The sequence below is a fragment of the Lutra lutra genome, chromosome 4 (assembly GCF_902655055.1).
Source record: "Lutra lutra chromosome 4, mLutLut1.2, whole genome shotgun sequence".
Classification (NCBI taxonomy): domain Eukaryota; kingdom Metazoa; phylum Chordata; class Mammalia; order Carnivora; family Mustelidae; genus Lutra; species Lutra lutra.
The window spans coordinates 128942068-128958383 of record NC_062281.1 but is presented as its reverse complement, the minus strand read 5'-3'; the positions used below and the strand labels follow the sequence as shown (position 1 = coordinate 128958383).

At 38.2% G+C, this 16316-nt stretch overlaps 1 protein-coding gene across 1 annotated transcript in view; it reads left to right on the top strand.

Moving 5' to 3' along the window:
• Window positions 1-5713: 5713 nt before the first annotated feature.
• Window positions 5714-16316, top strand: part of ADGRL2 (adhesion G protein-coupled receptor L2) — a 388797-nt gene continuing 378194 nt past the window's right edge. Inside the window, exon 1 of the mRNA XM_047725544.1 lies at window positions 5714-5816. The gene's annotated coding sequence lies outside the window, so the exon portion shown is untranslated. The remainder of the gene's footprint in view (window positions 5817-16316) is intronic.

Below are 16316 nucleotides of genomic sequence, written 5' to 3'. Positions count from 1 at the left end.
TACTGAATATTAAGAGTCTTACATTTCCATTAGAATTAGGACCAAGGGCTAATTATTTTAGTTAAAGCTAAATTTGATCTAAACGGGAAGCATATTTGGCATTCAGTCTAGAAACCCAGGGCTGTTATAAAAAGACTGGAAGACTGGTTGTAAAAAAAAAAAAAAAAAAAAAAAAAAAGACAGGTTGTGAATGTGGAGAGTAGAAAAGTATATACAGATTTTTTGGTTTTTCCATTTTTAGGAGAATAGTATCATTACAGTGGGATCATTAACATAAATACAGTAATATAATATAATTAATGTAAGATGTTCTGTTCTCCTGTTTATAGCCAAATTTTGCAGCATAAAATGAATTAATTTTCCCAAATAAATTTGTACAAGACCTAAAAGCCTCTCCAAATTAAATTTCTTTTAAATTTTTCTTTTTTAAAAAAGATTTATTTATTTATTTATTTGACAGAGAGAGAGAGAGAGAGCGCACACAAATAGGCAGAGCAGCAGGCAGAGGGAGGGGGAGAGGGAGAAGCAGACTGTCCACCAAGCACGGAGCCTGATGCGGGGCTCGATCCCAGGACGCTGGGATCATGACCCGAGCCAAAGGCAGCAACTCAACCAACTGAGCCACCCAGGCACCGCTCTTTTAAATTTTTCTTATGGAAAATTCAAAATTTACACTAAAGTAAATAGAATAGTATAATGAGCCCCCATGTACCCACTATTCAAATTCTTTAACCATCAACACATTACCTTGCTTTCTTTGCACCCCAAAACTTTCCTTACCACATTTTTCCTCTTGAGCAGACGAAATGGCAAGACAAATAGTAGGGGATTCTACAATTGGTGCAGCTTAGTTTTAAAACTGATGCATTTCAGTTTCAATCATTTTACTTAAAATATACTTTTTTTCCAGTTTACCGAGGAAAGGAGTGGTATATTATACCCACAACATGAAGGGATGGATGAATGGATATTTAGTAAAATCATACCACAAACACAAGAAATTCAATGATCTGGGTTTTCATTTCCTATGAGTTTTCTAAGTAGTTGATATGATGCGCTTTTTTGCCAGTGGAATTTCTAGTCTTTAAATCATACCGCTCCTCCAAACCTCTCAGCCTTTCCTTTTTCCTCCTTATTTATTTTTGCCTCTCTATAAATCATAGATAATAATAGTTCCCACATCATAGCTTGTTAGATTTTAATGACAGCCTCCAAGGACAGGTGTCAGTTAAATGAAACATATAATTAAAATTTGTGTTATTCTAAAATTGGGTTACTTGGCAATACTCCAGTCAGAGACTAACCCCATTCAGATGACAGGCATGCAGTACTCATCTGGGTTACAGAATGTATGGCAGATTCCATCGAGGCCTGTCTTTTGGTAGGTGCCAAAAAATATGATGGAATGTCCAGTACCACACACCCATATTTCAGGTGTTTCTACCTGGTCCTTAAGTAAGGGTTCTATGCCTTGGGACTTTGGTAACCTGTGCTATAAGCCTATATATGCTTACCAAGCAATTAATTTAGGTGTAGGGATATACGTATGTATATATGCAATCCCCATACTTATGCAGTAAGTATGGCATTAGGAAGTTCTTTAACCTCTAGTACTTCACTAAGAAATAAAAAGGCACAGTCTCGGGATCAGTCCCATACACCCACATCATCTTGCTGGATCCCATGCTTGTCATTTTAGGCATGGCTATCCTTTTCCTACAAAGAATATCTTTTGAAATGTCCTAGCTTCCAGGAGCTCCTAAGACTCTTTTGGCATTTGCTCAAAAGTAAGCCCTCTGTCTTTGTTACTGTCCCTGTTAATTTTGTTCATGTAACTCTTCAGCCTTTCATTGATTTTCTCTATCTTTGGGTTTGCCATTTTTGCCCTGTTCCACTCTGCCGAGGGAGAAAGACATAATCTCTAATAAGTGGGAAAAATCATGATCTTGTTTGTCATCTATAGCCCTCAACTATTGACACCCTGTAGGATTCTGTGCCGGGTTTTCATCCTCTTGGTCCCATTAACCACTGAGATGCATTCCCTCCTACTTATGGATTCCTGTGTCTTCAATTTTGTCTGCTACACACGGTTCTCCAACAAGAGTCACCTCTGCCTATACAGTATCTCAGACAATATGCCAGCAGACCGGCAGGTCTTCTAAATATTCTCGCCACGCTCCTTGGTGATACACAGGCTGGCAGACACATCAAGTGGGCTCAGCTCTATTTCGTAGCTGAATCTTGAGTCTCAATGTCTCTGGCTTGCCTTAATTCTTAAGCCTGGGCCTCTACAAATTAGCAGTCAGATTAGGACAAGTTCTTTTCCTCAGCAAGGTGTCACTTGCAGGATTATCCTGTTAGGAAATTAGCCCCGTCTCTATGTTCATGTATGCAGTTTCCCATTTCAAATCCTTCCCTTCTCCCATAGCTCCAGACAAAAAAAAAATTAGGGGAAAAAAAAATCAAGTTGCCACTGTTCAACCAGAAACACCTTTATTTTTAAATTAGTTGAACGTTCAATCTTTCTTGCCTCACTGTGTGTGGGTTTCATTCTAACAAATGCACTATAGAAAAATCTAGATGTATATTTTCTTTGATTTTCTTCTGAATACATCTGGATTTTTTTTTTTTTTTTTTAAACCAGCAAGAAAAGGCACAAACCATTAGGAAAGCATTCAGGGTAGATTAATTGCTTATCAAGTTTTCATTCTCTCTTCAAACTATTTTGAACCACTTGTTTTACATGCATTCCAAAGGCTGCCACTAGCTTTCACTTCAGGAAATAAATGACACAGGGTATTATATTTTAAGGACCATTAAAACCTTGAAATTGCACAGTGACTTAAAAAACAACAAGTTTTTTAGCCTGGATAGCTTTGTAATGGTTATACAATGGAGAAATTCATTGTTCAATGACCCTCCCACTCTAACTTCACATATACTGCTTGGCAGGAAGAGGAAGGAGAAAGGAGACTAGCATCCGGGTACACAGGATGTAGTGTAAATGGCGGAGGAACATTCTGGGGCTGCGTACTAAATGGCTCGGGGAGAATGTACCAAGCCTTCCTCAGAATCTTGAGTTCATCGACCCATGGTTGATGATCAGAAACTATTCTTGCCCAGATTAATGAGGCTAGTTCACCGCCATTGTCATAAATCCAAAGCTCTATACTCGGTTCCAGAAGTTGCTCTTAACTACATGTTAACGTGTTGGAGATAAACAACAGAAAGGAGCTGTAATATTGTTACTGAAACCATTCTGACACATGATTTTGGAATTATAGTAAGTGGCATTTGAATCTGATGCTTCTATTGTCTAATTTATCACCTTTCTAACCTTTTCTTTTACACCTTCATTAGAACACCTAGGAAGGTAATGAAACCTAGCTACCAGATTAAAGGCAGAACATGCCACGTCCTAAAATAACAAGAACGAGAACATAAAGAATTCTTTCCAGCAAAATTACAAACCACCACCAACAATAAACAAGAGCAAACCCCACCTGTTTTTATGATGAAAACCAAACTGCATTTGGGTCTATAAAGAAGCAATAATTGCTTAACTAACCAAAGTGATACAGTTCATTATTTTTGTATTGCACGTTTACGTAGTTTTTCCCCCCCTGAAGCACACATACAATTTGGGTGGGTTGTTTTTTTTTTTTTTTTTAAATATGATTTACATATGGCACTTGAGGATAGATGCTTTAGAAAACCATAAAGTGTTCCTCCTTGTAAAAGCAATGTCCTTTCTTGTTAATGCCAAGGATGCTTTTCCCCAAGCTCTCATTCCCTGCTCAAGACAGTGTAGCCACTAATGAGGAAAACACAGCAAGTACCTCAGTTGAATGTTTCCCTTTGTTTATCCACAGGGAGTTCATTCTGCAATGGGAAGAATCCCTTAGTATCAATGAGTCTGAAAGTGCTCAAATTCTGCCAAAAGGAAAGTTATAAAGCTTTGGATACCCACAGTTTAAATTAATCTAAAGCGATGGAAAGGAACTCCATCATCCCAAAGAACATCAGCCACATTGTTTCCATTGTCTCCATTTATAAAATACATTCCTTCTTATTTACTTACATAGGTTCTGTTTGGGGTTATAGAGTCACTAGGCTGGCAATATTAGAAGCTGTACAACTAAAATGACAAACGCTATTACTGGCACTTGCCACTATTAAAGGGATATGATGCTTTTTAGTCTATTTGGGGTTTCCAGAGTAGTTCCAGTTACTGGCAATCAGTCCTTGAAAAAGGACTCTACGCCCAATAATAATGAGCACCTTCAGATGGATTTTTTAAAAAGATGGCATTAATTCAGAATATAAATTAAGAGAACACTTTTGATGGCAAAAAAGTACAAACTTACCCACATATTTTGGTTTCATGTATAACATATAAATAGCATATGAACTCTCCCTCATGTCCTCAAAGAGAGCTGCAGCTTTTTTTTCCTTCTGAAGAGTGTTCAAAATATGCTATATTAAACATAATAATCCATAAATAAAATACAGTGCTTGCCAAAATTATTTTTTCACCCATATATAGGGCCTTTAGACACTGTTCTGAACTCTGATTTTCTCCTGAGATACAATTTAAGACCTTAAAAAATGTCTTTAAAAGACTTCCTATGAAATATGCAGCATTTTTTTAAAATTTGTGTTTCTATATGGCCAAATTGCTCTGTTGTTATAAATACTGTATGTAAAATTACCAGATTTCCTGGCATTCCATTTTTACAGGGGATACTGCATCATTAAGCATTGAAAGAATATAATATAACTATTGAAACTGCTTAACATATTTTGTAACCATAAATTATTATCCAAAAATATTTTTCAAGTAGATAAAAAGAGTTGTCAATTCTGCATAGTGAATGCCTCATAAGGGGCTCGTTTGTGGTTGAAAACTGAATAAAAGCAGTAAATTAAGACCAGACTTAACCATAGAGAAGCTGTAATCCAATGCAGATTTCCTTGGTGAATGAAGTATTGTTATGTGGATTTATCCTCTTTGCTTGTACAGTTAACCAGGCACATCTGGGGCCAAAGTGCTGTCTGTGCTCACAGACAACGTGGGTTCACTAACCCCGAGGAGGTAAGCCCACTCTGGTTTGCATTGTACTGATGGGCGCAAAATAAACTTCACAGCCGTTTCACACGGGGGCTGCCTGGGCACAGGCGGAGAGGATATTGAACTGCGCTATTATTAAGGATGAGAGGGGTATTAGAAAATGAGCAGGCCCCGGAAAAACAGCAAGTGACTCTGGGTGTCCAGTTTTCTGATGGGATGGTGTTAGCAGAAGGGGCCAGGATGGAACCGAGTGAAAGGTGGGTGTGAACGAAGCACCGGGTGCGTCTGGGCTTTCAAAACACAGGCAGAGCGGAGAGCTGATGAAAATATGGTATACATTAAAGAAGCATCACTCATCATAAATATTCAATTTCAAGAATTTAAATAGTTTACAGACATAGAAACCCTTGATGACTATTTTATCCAGCATTGTTGATTTTCCTCTGTTGTTTGCTGGCAGCCACCATAATTAATGAATAAGACCCTGGAAGTCTTGACAATGAGTCGGTTTAGTCTTAAGTCTGTGTATTTTTCTTTGTGATTACATGCCAATAACATAACTGATTTGCCTTTTTGTAAATTAAACTAGGGGGAGCCAAATAAGTCATATTTCTGCTATTGTTTTTTTTTTCCTTTCAGAGCCCAATGTTTCCAAAGGACATTAACTTTGATTTCTCTGATGAAGTCTTTTGCCTGCCTCTCATGCTTTACAAAATACCACTACGTCAGAGCCGAAAAGAAAACCGTAAGTGAATGTTATTTCAAGAAGTTATTTTTCATTATTAAGGAAAAACTTCCCAGATTTCTTATAATTCATGCCAATAAGGCTCACTTGGTAAGAAATGTGGGAAGAGAGGAGAGACAGAGAATGCACACATGAAAACACCTTTTTATGCTATGGAGGATTGATATTCAAGAATCGTAAGACCCCATTTTTTAAAAAACAGTATTTTATAAATAAGGTCAGCTTTGCAAGCGGGAAAAAAAAAACTTATATTGGAACATAAGCAAGTATTTGTGCCTTACTGTTCAGGTAAAATGTATGTCAAGGATGGACACACTGGGTTATTCCAGGAGTTGAATCCTTCAGATCAAGAAAATTTTCTCAGAATTTTTCAAAGTTGGAATATTTATTTTCTTTAAGAGGGAAAATATTTAGGCTAATGAAACCTTTAACAGATTCGGTAGTTATACTAAAGTATAAATAGGTTACCTGTTCCAGGAAAGACCACTGGGACTTAGAGTAACATGGATTTCCTTACATTAGTAAAGAGATCCCAGAAAACATTAACTCTTTTGAATATGTGCTAGATTTGATTTGATTCCTGAAGAATAAGATTTATAATTTCCAGCTCTATTTAATAAAGAAAACCAGGACTTGATTATACCCATTACATCTTACAAAGGTGCCTATTTCTAAGGAAGGCATAATCTTAAAATCTCTAACACCACAGGAGATATACATATTTTATACACACACGTGTGTATATATATATGTGTGTGTGTGTGTGTGTATACATATATATATATATATATACTCCATCAATAATACTTCTGAAATTTCAAAGCTTTTCCTTCTAGTTAGTGAAAAAGGGTGCTGTGCTAGTTGTCTGTAAGTTAGTTCAAATTGCCTGCAAATATCTGTAAGTGCCTGAACCTAAAGATGATGTTTTTAAGTCAAATACCACTGTTTAAATCCCCCATCCCCTCCCCCCACCCCGACGCACCCCCACACACCCTGGAAGCCAAAGGAGGAAAACTTCAGTAGAAACTGTTATTAGCAGTAAATTACGCTTTGGTGCCTTGGAATTCTATTTTCTAAAATGGTTTCAGCTTGATAAAAAAAATAATGATTTGTTGTTAGACTTTCCCATGGCTTCTGTATACTGCAACAATTTAATAAAGTAACACGGCTTCCCCTTAAAAGAAAAGGTGCTCATTAGCGTTTGTAATTCCATGTTGTGTGGCATGGTAAGTGTTGTGAAAAGGTTATGGATCTACTCACTGTAGCATCAAAAGTGTAAAGGTGATAGGTGAGATTCTCTTTGTTGCAAGTGCTGAGAAATAATCATTTAAAGGTCAGTTGCACTAAAAAAAAAAAGAACATTTGTTTAATAAGTAACTCATTTTGGGATATGCTGCACTTTTAAAGGTTACAGAGTAGACCAATTTGCCAGTGATGTCAGCAAGAAGGACTATTAAAGTCATTGGTCTTATTAAAACAATCCTACGTAAAATTCAGATTGCAGGCCTTCTCACATAGCCCAGCACACATCAAAAAAGTGCCTAAGCTGTTTATCATGTGGTTCCAAGGGGACATTGCCTTTTGTACTTCACCTTAAGTACTCATCTCTTAAAAGCAACAAAGGAGTTTTAGGTGGGAAAACATGTTAGTGTATACACACACACACACACACACACACACACCACTGCCCATCAGATTCAATTTTGCTTCATTCTTCAGTTTTATTAATTTCTATGAACATGCCTATATGTCATGAATGATAAGAATTCTCACTGTGTCATATACTGATAACCATCCTGCTACAAACTCTTATATAAATGAAATAACTATTGAGTCAGCTATATATATGAAAAACTATTTCTATCCTTTCTTATTCCAAGAGCAACTTCCCTCCTCAAAAAGACAGAGCATTTGGTTGGGCAATTAAATGGGATATTAATCTCAAGGGAGACAAAAGAGAAGTAACAATAATTACAATGTGGGTAAAATTTGTTTAATACCAGAAGAGTTTGTTTGTTTGTTTGTTTTCAAGATCTGAACAAAGGTGGTGGTTTATTCATATAGCTTTTGTACTATTAAAATCTTTGTCTTTAGGGAACTGACACACAAGAAATAAAAGTTATTTCGTTGTTTTTATATTTAGCATTTTCGAAGTAGTGTTTTAACCTGGCAGTAATTTTCTCTGGAAGATTAGCTCTTGCCTTGAGATGAGTATATGAATAAAAAAGCTTCAAGAGGGGGCGCCTGGGTGGCTCAGTGGGTTAAGGCCCCTGCCTTCAGCTCAGGTCATGATCCCAGGGTCCTTGGATCGAGCCCCATATCGGGCTCTCTGCTCCGTGGGGAGCCTGCTTCCCCCTCTCTCTCTGCCTGCCTCTCTGCCTACTTGTGATCTCTCTCTGTCAAATTAATTAATTAATTAATTTTAAAAAAAAAAGAAAAGAAAAAAAAAAAGCTTCAAGAGAAACCTCTGCAGAAAGCAGTCCCTCTGAACACTTGATTGCTTAAGATTTACATTTACTTTTTCACCCTTTACATAGGTTGCAAAGCTTCCTAATTGTGACATTTTGGCGGTGGTGGACAGTGAGTTCTTTTTAAGAAGTTGATTTTTAGCATATGCTCAATAAGAAATTAAATTACAGTTTAAAACAATGCATTTTCATGCAAACTTCTAAGGTTCATTATTTAGACCAAAGGAATTAGAAACTTTAAACCCTATCCTAGAGTAAGAACGGTCTTTAGGTACAGAAGACATTTGCAATTAGAAGAAAATATGACACTCTTATTTCAAGCAACTTAGCTAAGCATCAAGTTATTCTCTTAATTTGCCTTGCTTTTCATTTGAAAGAGAGCAAAATCTATTTCCTGAGCAATTTTGCAGAGCAAAGATATTAATACGTTGGGGTTTAATTGTATCCTGTGTTTAAATACACTGTGGGTGAAACCCCAGACCTCTGCTTAATTGCTGTGAGAAAATAGCCTGATTTCTCTGAGATTAGGCACACGCTTATGTATACTTTGACCCAAGAGTGCCTCCTTCAGAATTAATCTTCTAAGGTAGAGGGATTTGCTTTTATATGTGCAGCAGGGCCATTCGTGACAAACGGGGCCTAATAAACTACCTTCACCCCCCTCAGACCTTGCTTTTGCTGTCAACGTTTTTCTTCATCTATTCATTTCACACATCTCTTGTCCAGTGGCTTATTAGCAAAACGCTAAACTGGGCAGGAGGAATAATTTTTAATGGTGTTTTTAATTAGAGGATTTTCAAATTTAAATAAAGTACTTCAGAACTAAAATTGTAAAAAAAAAAAAACTTTCATTTTTACTAATAAAACATAAAGTGTTCTAAAATAACTCCACTTAGGTAAACACCATAGCCCTGTGAAAAGACAAACAATTCATATTTACTTAAAATTTTGTTCTGCAGCTGTATTTTGTTGGATTCGTCTAAGGCATGAAAGCACTTTTTCTTTCCCATCAGCTACATCAGAATTGTTTTTGCAAGATGTAACAGAATGTTCTGGTTTTTAAATATTTATATTAATCAAAGTTAGGGCTGTTTATATTTTTTGGCAATAGGGCTTTTCTTTAAAAGTGATGCACTTCCATTTAACTAAACAAAAGTGTTGAAATGGCCTGTCATATAAACTTCAACATATTACAGTTGGTAATAGAAATTTTGAAGACAGGAAGAAAGGGGCACTAGTTTCTAGGCTTCAGGTTAAACACAGATTAATAAAACGTGCAACACTGGTAATTTCCAAGATTTTCCTGAGGAAATGTCATTCATTGCCACTTATAAACTATAGAGTTACCTGGTTGAAAGGTTTGCATTCAAGTTTCTTGTTCTGTTTTCTTGGGGCATTGGTAAGTCAAACCTAAAAACTGGCTAAAAACTGACAAACCACTAAAGCTTGGGGCTTACTAAATAATTCAATTCACTAAAAAAAAAAAAAAAACCTCTTTTATAACTTATATATTTCTAAACTATTTTAGTACTGAAAATTACTTCACATTATTTACCTGCAATCTTCTCTATTCGTGAGCAGAAATAGTTCAAACTGAAGCATTCTTCAGGTCAAATCTCCAACTGTTATTATTGCCATAAGGTATGTCTGGTTAATACAGAACGGTGTGGTCTATCTAGACTCTTGTAAGGAAAGGGAGTCTTTATTAAAGGCATCTGAACAGCAAACCAACCTGGATGAAATTCATTCATAATTACATATAATTGTTTTGTAGTTCGGACAATCCCAAATATTTTGGAAGCCTAATAAGACACAGCTTGAAGTTGATTGGTTCTGTAAGGATTTTGTTTTTGTTGTTTTCACTCAGTAGTTCGAATTATATCGATTCACTTCTGTGGACAGCCATCCTAAACAGGAAGAATGGGACCAGAGTACTTAGTTCCTAACTTAAAAGTTATAAAGGCTTTTATGTTCAGGGAGCGCACCTATCAAACAAACAGGAAGTATTATTATGCATTACAGGCAGAAAGGCTAAAGGTCTCCTGTTCGAACTTTTGGCCCTTCCAGAATCCTGATCCTTCATTATTTTGTTTAACTTGATGTAAGTCTTGACCAGTAGCTGACTCTGAGAAAACATTTCCTGACATCATTTTCACAGGTGATAAGGGATTATTATGCTTTGCCTTTTCATTTTGGGTTGAGAACAAAAAGTCCTACAGCGTTTCTGGTTAGTACTTCATACATGGTCTTTTAATTACCAGGTCAGGCTAATTCACTCATTTGACCTTTAGCACTACAACTTCATTTTCAAACATTGGTTAAAATAATCAATGTACACACACACAAACACACACACACACACACACATTCACAAACACACAAATACATTTAAAGGGGCAAAAATGGGCCATAATGGAATAAAAGAGAAGAGGACTCTTTTTAATTACCTCATTCATAATATAAAGTGGTGAGAGAAGAGCAAAGAAGGTCAGGGTATTATAAATATAAACTAAAATCTCTAAACTAATTTACCTTTTTTTATTATATCGGCTAAAACCAATGAGAATAAACATGCATTCCACTTGGTCACACTATTATGGATTATTATTAATATCTTGTTTCCAATTTTATGCAATTTTGGTATGATCCAAATCTGTGTATTAGCCTGAGTAGGGGGTTTTGCTTGAGATAATTGACATTACATAGTCCAAAGCACAGAAAGAAGAAAACATATCTATAATCTTTACCCATTTCCAAACAGAGGGGGATAATCAGACCGATTCTTCTATTGTGTGCCCTCCTTCTTCATTCAGAGTTTCTTTTGAAGTCGGAGGGAGCTGGAGGAGCCAAGGCTGAGAAATGTGGCTGGAGGAATAGAATGAAAATTATCAGGTCAGATTCTTATAACCAGGTTTTGTGCCACATTAACCATTGAGTTTCCTATAACACAGAGGATTTTATTATCATATTTACCTTCTTGTTTATTTCAAGATCACTAATACAATTTCTAATAATATACTGGGGATTTTCTTAAGTGTATTTATTTAAACATCCCGCCCCTCAAAAATATAAGGAAATAATGGTTCTTCTAAGAAAACTCTGAAAACTTAAAAAGCACCATTTGCTGTATAAATGGAAATCTAGATGAATCTGAAACACTAGTCAAACAAACTGGCCCCCCAGGCTGACTACGGTTTAAAGAAGTTATGAAGTAAGTGGGGGATTATCCTGGTAAAGCGGTGTTCTCTCTGTTCTCCTTTGCTTGCTACCTCTTTCAAGCAGAGATCAAATATAGGATTGCACTTATGTTACTGAGCTAAATTTCAGGCTTGCTCTTGCCCTTTGGAAGTATATTTCTTGGCCCTGTTTTTTACAAATCACAGGGAACATGAACTTGTGCGAATGTGTAGCAGGTAAAGTTACCTAAACTCATACAATAATGGACTAAAGGTGTGAACAGCTATTCGGTTTAAATCAACAGTCGTCCAAAGACTCCCTTCAATTTCCAAAACTCCAACAAGAGGAAAATGATCAAAGGCAAGAACTAGAATAGAACTGACCAGGGATGCCTGGGTGGCTAAGTTGGTTGAGCGTCTACCTTTGGCTCAGGTCATGATCCCAGAGTCCCCGGGATCAAGTCCCACGTTGGGCTCCCTGCTCAGGGGGCAGTCTGCTTCTCCCTCCCTCTTCCCCTCAGCCTGCTCTTGTGCGCTCTCTCTCTCTCTCTCTCTCTCTGTCTCTCTCTCCCTCAAATGAATGAGTAAAATCTTAAAAAAAAAAAAAAAAGAAAAAGAAAAAAAAAAGAAGAACTGACCAGCCTGTCCAGCCTGTCGGGTTGAGGAACTATCTCAGAACCAGCCAAATTCTTCATATATATGAAGAATTTGGCTAAATACATATATATATTTATAATATATATTTATTTATTTATATATAATATGTATCTATTAAGAGTACTCTGTTAAGCAATGTTATCATTAGTACAGATACAAAAACAAATTACATGGCCCTTGAAGAATTTTAATTTATGTGGGGGAGAAAGACATGTTAATGTTTATTAATGTTTAATCACAAAAAATAGGACAAGCATCATAACACAGGTGAGTATTTAATGCTGTGAGAGCACAAAGAAAGGACTTACCAATTCTTCCTCGAGTTTGGAAAAAGTTCAGAGTTGGTCAATAACAGCTTCACAGAAAAGTTGATAAAACATCTGTGTCTTAAAGTATAATCAGGCATTCACAAGTAGAAGAGGAAAGAGGAGCCATCCCAGGCAGAGGAATTAGCATGGATTTGAATCTGAGCATTCCTTATTCAGGGAAGAAGACTCTTCAATCTGACTGTAGCATGCAGCATGTGGGCTGTATGGTAGGGGGAAGAGTCTACTACAATTCAGTTCAAAATTGCAACCCAATAAGCAAAGCCTTGTATGTCATATTAAAGACTTGAGACTTCATCCAGGAAATAGTGTAAGGTCACTAAATGTTTAAAATGTTTAATCAGGGGAGTGACATGATGAGAATGGCATTTTAAAAGATAGTTGACATCAGTGTAGAGAAAGCCTTAGAGAGTAACAAGAATAGAATAATGGTCATCAGTTATAGTAAAGTTGAGAATTGAAAATGAGTGAGAGCTTTGTCATGTTAATAAATCAAGGGGAGATTTTAGGAGGTCATTTTTTTTTTAATTGGCAACCTCAATCTATATAACTTTTCATGTGCATACTACCAAATTTGAGTCAGAACAAAATGGGTGAAGAAAAGATTGTTCCAGCAGGGTTAATAGCAGAAGATGGTATCTCAAGTCAAAATTCCTAGAAATAGGGCTTGAGATTGAAATACTTCTGAAAATGATTTATCAAGGGAGTGCTTTCAGAAGGGGAGCAGGAGAAGTCAACTAGGTGAAAGCACTTAGCCAAGAAGGATGTGGTCTCTGCTGAAAACCAGCATTAGCTTAGCCGGGTCCCTCGGGGGACTCTGGAACATAAATGGTACCACAGGGTTAACGCCTCTCATTCCCAGGAAGTGTAATTCTCAGCTGAGTTGGCACTGTTCAGTTGAGGGCAAATCTTTGTGAAGAGTAGAGCCATGAGCTGTTCGCAGCCAAACACAGCTGCTGGTGGGTGGGAAAGACGCCAACAACCACCCCTGCAGTCCATCCCTTACATGGCTCAGACCCACTTGCTTCTCATATCAAGCAAGCTCCTTTCAGGCCCAGCTGCTTCAGGATTCTGATTAGCCGCATTTTCTGGGCTGACGTATAAGAGAAGAGGTAGCAGAACCAATGAGAGCTTCCCCAGCTGTGGTTTGTTCCAAGGTCCAGCCACGGTCATGATCTCCCTCCTCTATCACCCTTCTAGATGCTCCTCCTTATGGGTTGGTACTTCTGCAGGTCTAAGTAGATTGCAGAAAAGTAAGCCGAATGATCAACTCTGAGGTCTCTGAGCCCTGGGCTAGCCTGCCCTAATCAGGCTGTCATTGCTGCACTTGCCCACTACAGTTAAATAAGGTATGGGGACACCAAAATATGTCCCAACAGATCACTTGAGTGACAAGTACTTTGCTCCTTGCCTCTGATATGTGTCATCCCTTCCTCCTCATGACAATCAGGTCAGTTTCTCTGCCAATATAGTAACTTTTTTGTGGTGCCGGATTATCTCCTGGCACAAGGAGGCCAAAGTAATGTGGCAATAGTTTTATGTTTACTGAGAATCTTGCTCAGTTCCCAGGTGCAAGTTTCCCTGCACTGGGGCCTAGAAGTTCTAGGCTCACAAAACCTAAATTTCCCGAGATGGCTTTCCCGAACAGATAATGAGTTAGGTCCCTTTTGTATCTTTCCTTTAATTCCTGGATTCATGTATTCTACCTATCGGGGATAGGGCAACATATAATAGCTACTGGTTTAAAGTGTATACAGGGGCTCCTGGGTGGCCAGTTGGTTAAGTGTCTGACTTTGGCTCAGGTCATGATCTCGGGGTCCTGGAATTGAGTCCTGCATCAGGGAGGGGGGATTCCTGCTCAGAGAGAGTCTGCTTGTCCCTCTCCCCCTGCCTGTCCCCCCCGCTCATGCTCTCTCTCTCTCAAATAAATAAAACCTTTTTTAAAAAAGATTTTAATATTTTATTTATTTAAGAGAGACAGAGATAGTGACAGAGAACATGAGCCAAGGAGGAGAGGCAAAAGCAGGCTCCCCGCTGAGCAGGGAGCCCAACACAGGGCTTGATCCCAAGACTCCAGGATCATGACCTGAGCCGAAGGCAGACACTCAACCACCTGAGCCACCCAGGTGCCCCTCAACTAAATAAAATCTTTTAAAAAATGTAGTGTGTACAATACCCTGAAAGATGGTACCCATAGTCACAGGATATCATCGCTAAGTCAGTGCCTTTTTTACACCAGAGTATAGTAGGGCCAGTGAACTTTATGCTCACTATGGCCACTGCCATACTTCCTTTGCCATAAAGTGAGTTCCTTGGTCCAATTAACATGATGTTATTCATATAGTGCACACACATGATGCTCTGCAGAATGTCCAGAGAGTTCCAGTTCCTTCAGACTATATTTTGATTAAGCCAGAGAATTAACATAACACTAAGACAAGACCATGACTGCTGTTGTTCATCCATATGAATGCAGGCTGCTTCTGATCCTCCTTCTTGATGGGTATGGAAAATAACGTATTTGCCAGAACAATAACCACATACCCCATATCCAGTTAACTTGCCCCAGTGCATATGTCACATACTGCACGGCAGCTGCAATTGAAACTACCACTTGTTAACTTGGCAGCGTTCCACTGTCATCTGCCGGGATCCGTCTAGTTGGTGTATCATCTAGACCATTGAATTGCATGGAGGAATGATGGGGATCCTCACCCCTGCATTCTTTAAATCTATGAGAATGGTACTAATCTGTGCAATTTTCCCCAGGATGTAATCATTGATTTTGATTTACTAACTTGGCAGACGAGATAGTTTCAAGGACTTCCACATGGCTTTTGCTAATGCAATAGCCAATCAAGAAAACAACAATAGAATTCTTCCAATTTCTAATGGATCCCTTCAATTGTGCATTCAAGGACTCTGTAAATGACCACTGGGTGAGCATGTGGACCCAGCTGACCCACCAGGAAATGAATCTGGGGCATGACTCTATTTCCTTCCCAACATTTATGTATTCCCACTTTAACAGGGACTCATGAGGTGCTGTAAACCTCAACTCATACCTTGTATCTAATAGTCACTGAGAGGCCAGGGTACCCCTTTTCCCCTAGGGTACAGTTTCCTGAGTAAATAGCTCTCGCCCCTTGGAGGAAGGACTAGGGAGCTACACTTGCCATAGTGTTGCAGTTCCTTTCACATGAGACCGAGAATTTCCTTCAGTCAGTGGATTCTGGGTCTTAGAACTGGCTCAGGTCTGAAAACAGTTGCCTGACCTCAGCCTTTTGCCAATCTACTTTTTCTTTTTTTTTTTTTAATCTCTTTTGATTATATATACAGATAATACCCTGGTTGGCTGCCCATCCCTCTTGCCCTAACATAAGGTAACCATTTCCATAGGTACTTTGGAACACCTTCCACTCCCACCCACAGGACAGCCATCCCAGGCTTGCTTCCCTTTGTGGTGATTGCACCTACTTTGCTTCTGACAATTCAGTGTTGCCCTGCCATCTCTGGTAATCTGGAACCTACCATTCCCATTGCTATTCCATGGACTCCAGTCCTGTAACAGCATCTCTAACTATCCCTGGCCTAAAAAGAACTGTGCTTTTCCAGTGTTGAAATCCCCTTCATCAACAGATTCTTCAGCATGTTAATAAACAGACTGTCCTGCAAGCCCTCCTGAGGAACATAGTCGAATATGGATTTTTCAGTCTTACTTAATGGACCCATTTTTCATGTCTATTTCCTATCTGTTTTTTCCTTCTTCCACAATCTATTACTAGAGCGTTGGGATCCCTAATTCATTTCATGTGAACCATCACTTTTTCCAAGCAACCAAGAGCTCTCCCAGCCTTTATTAGACATATCATC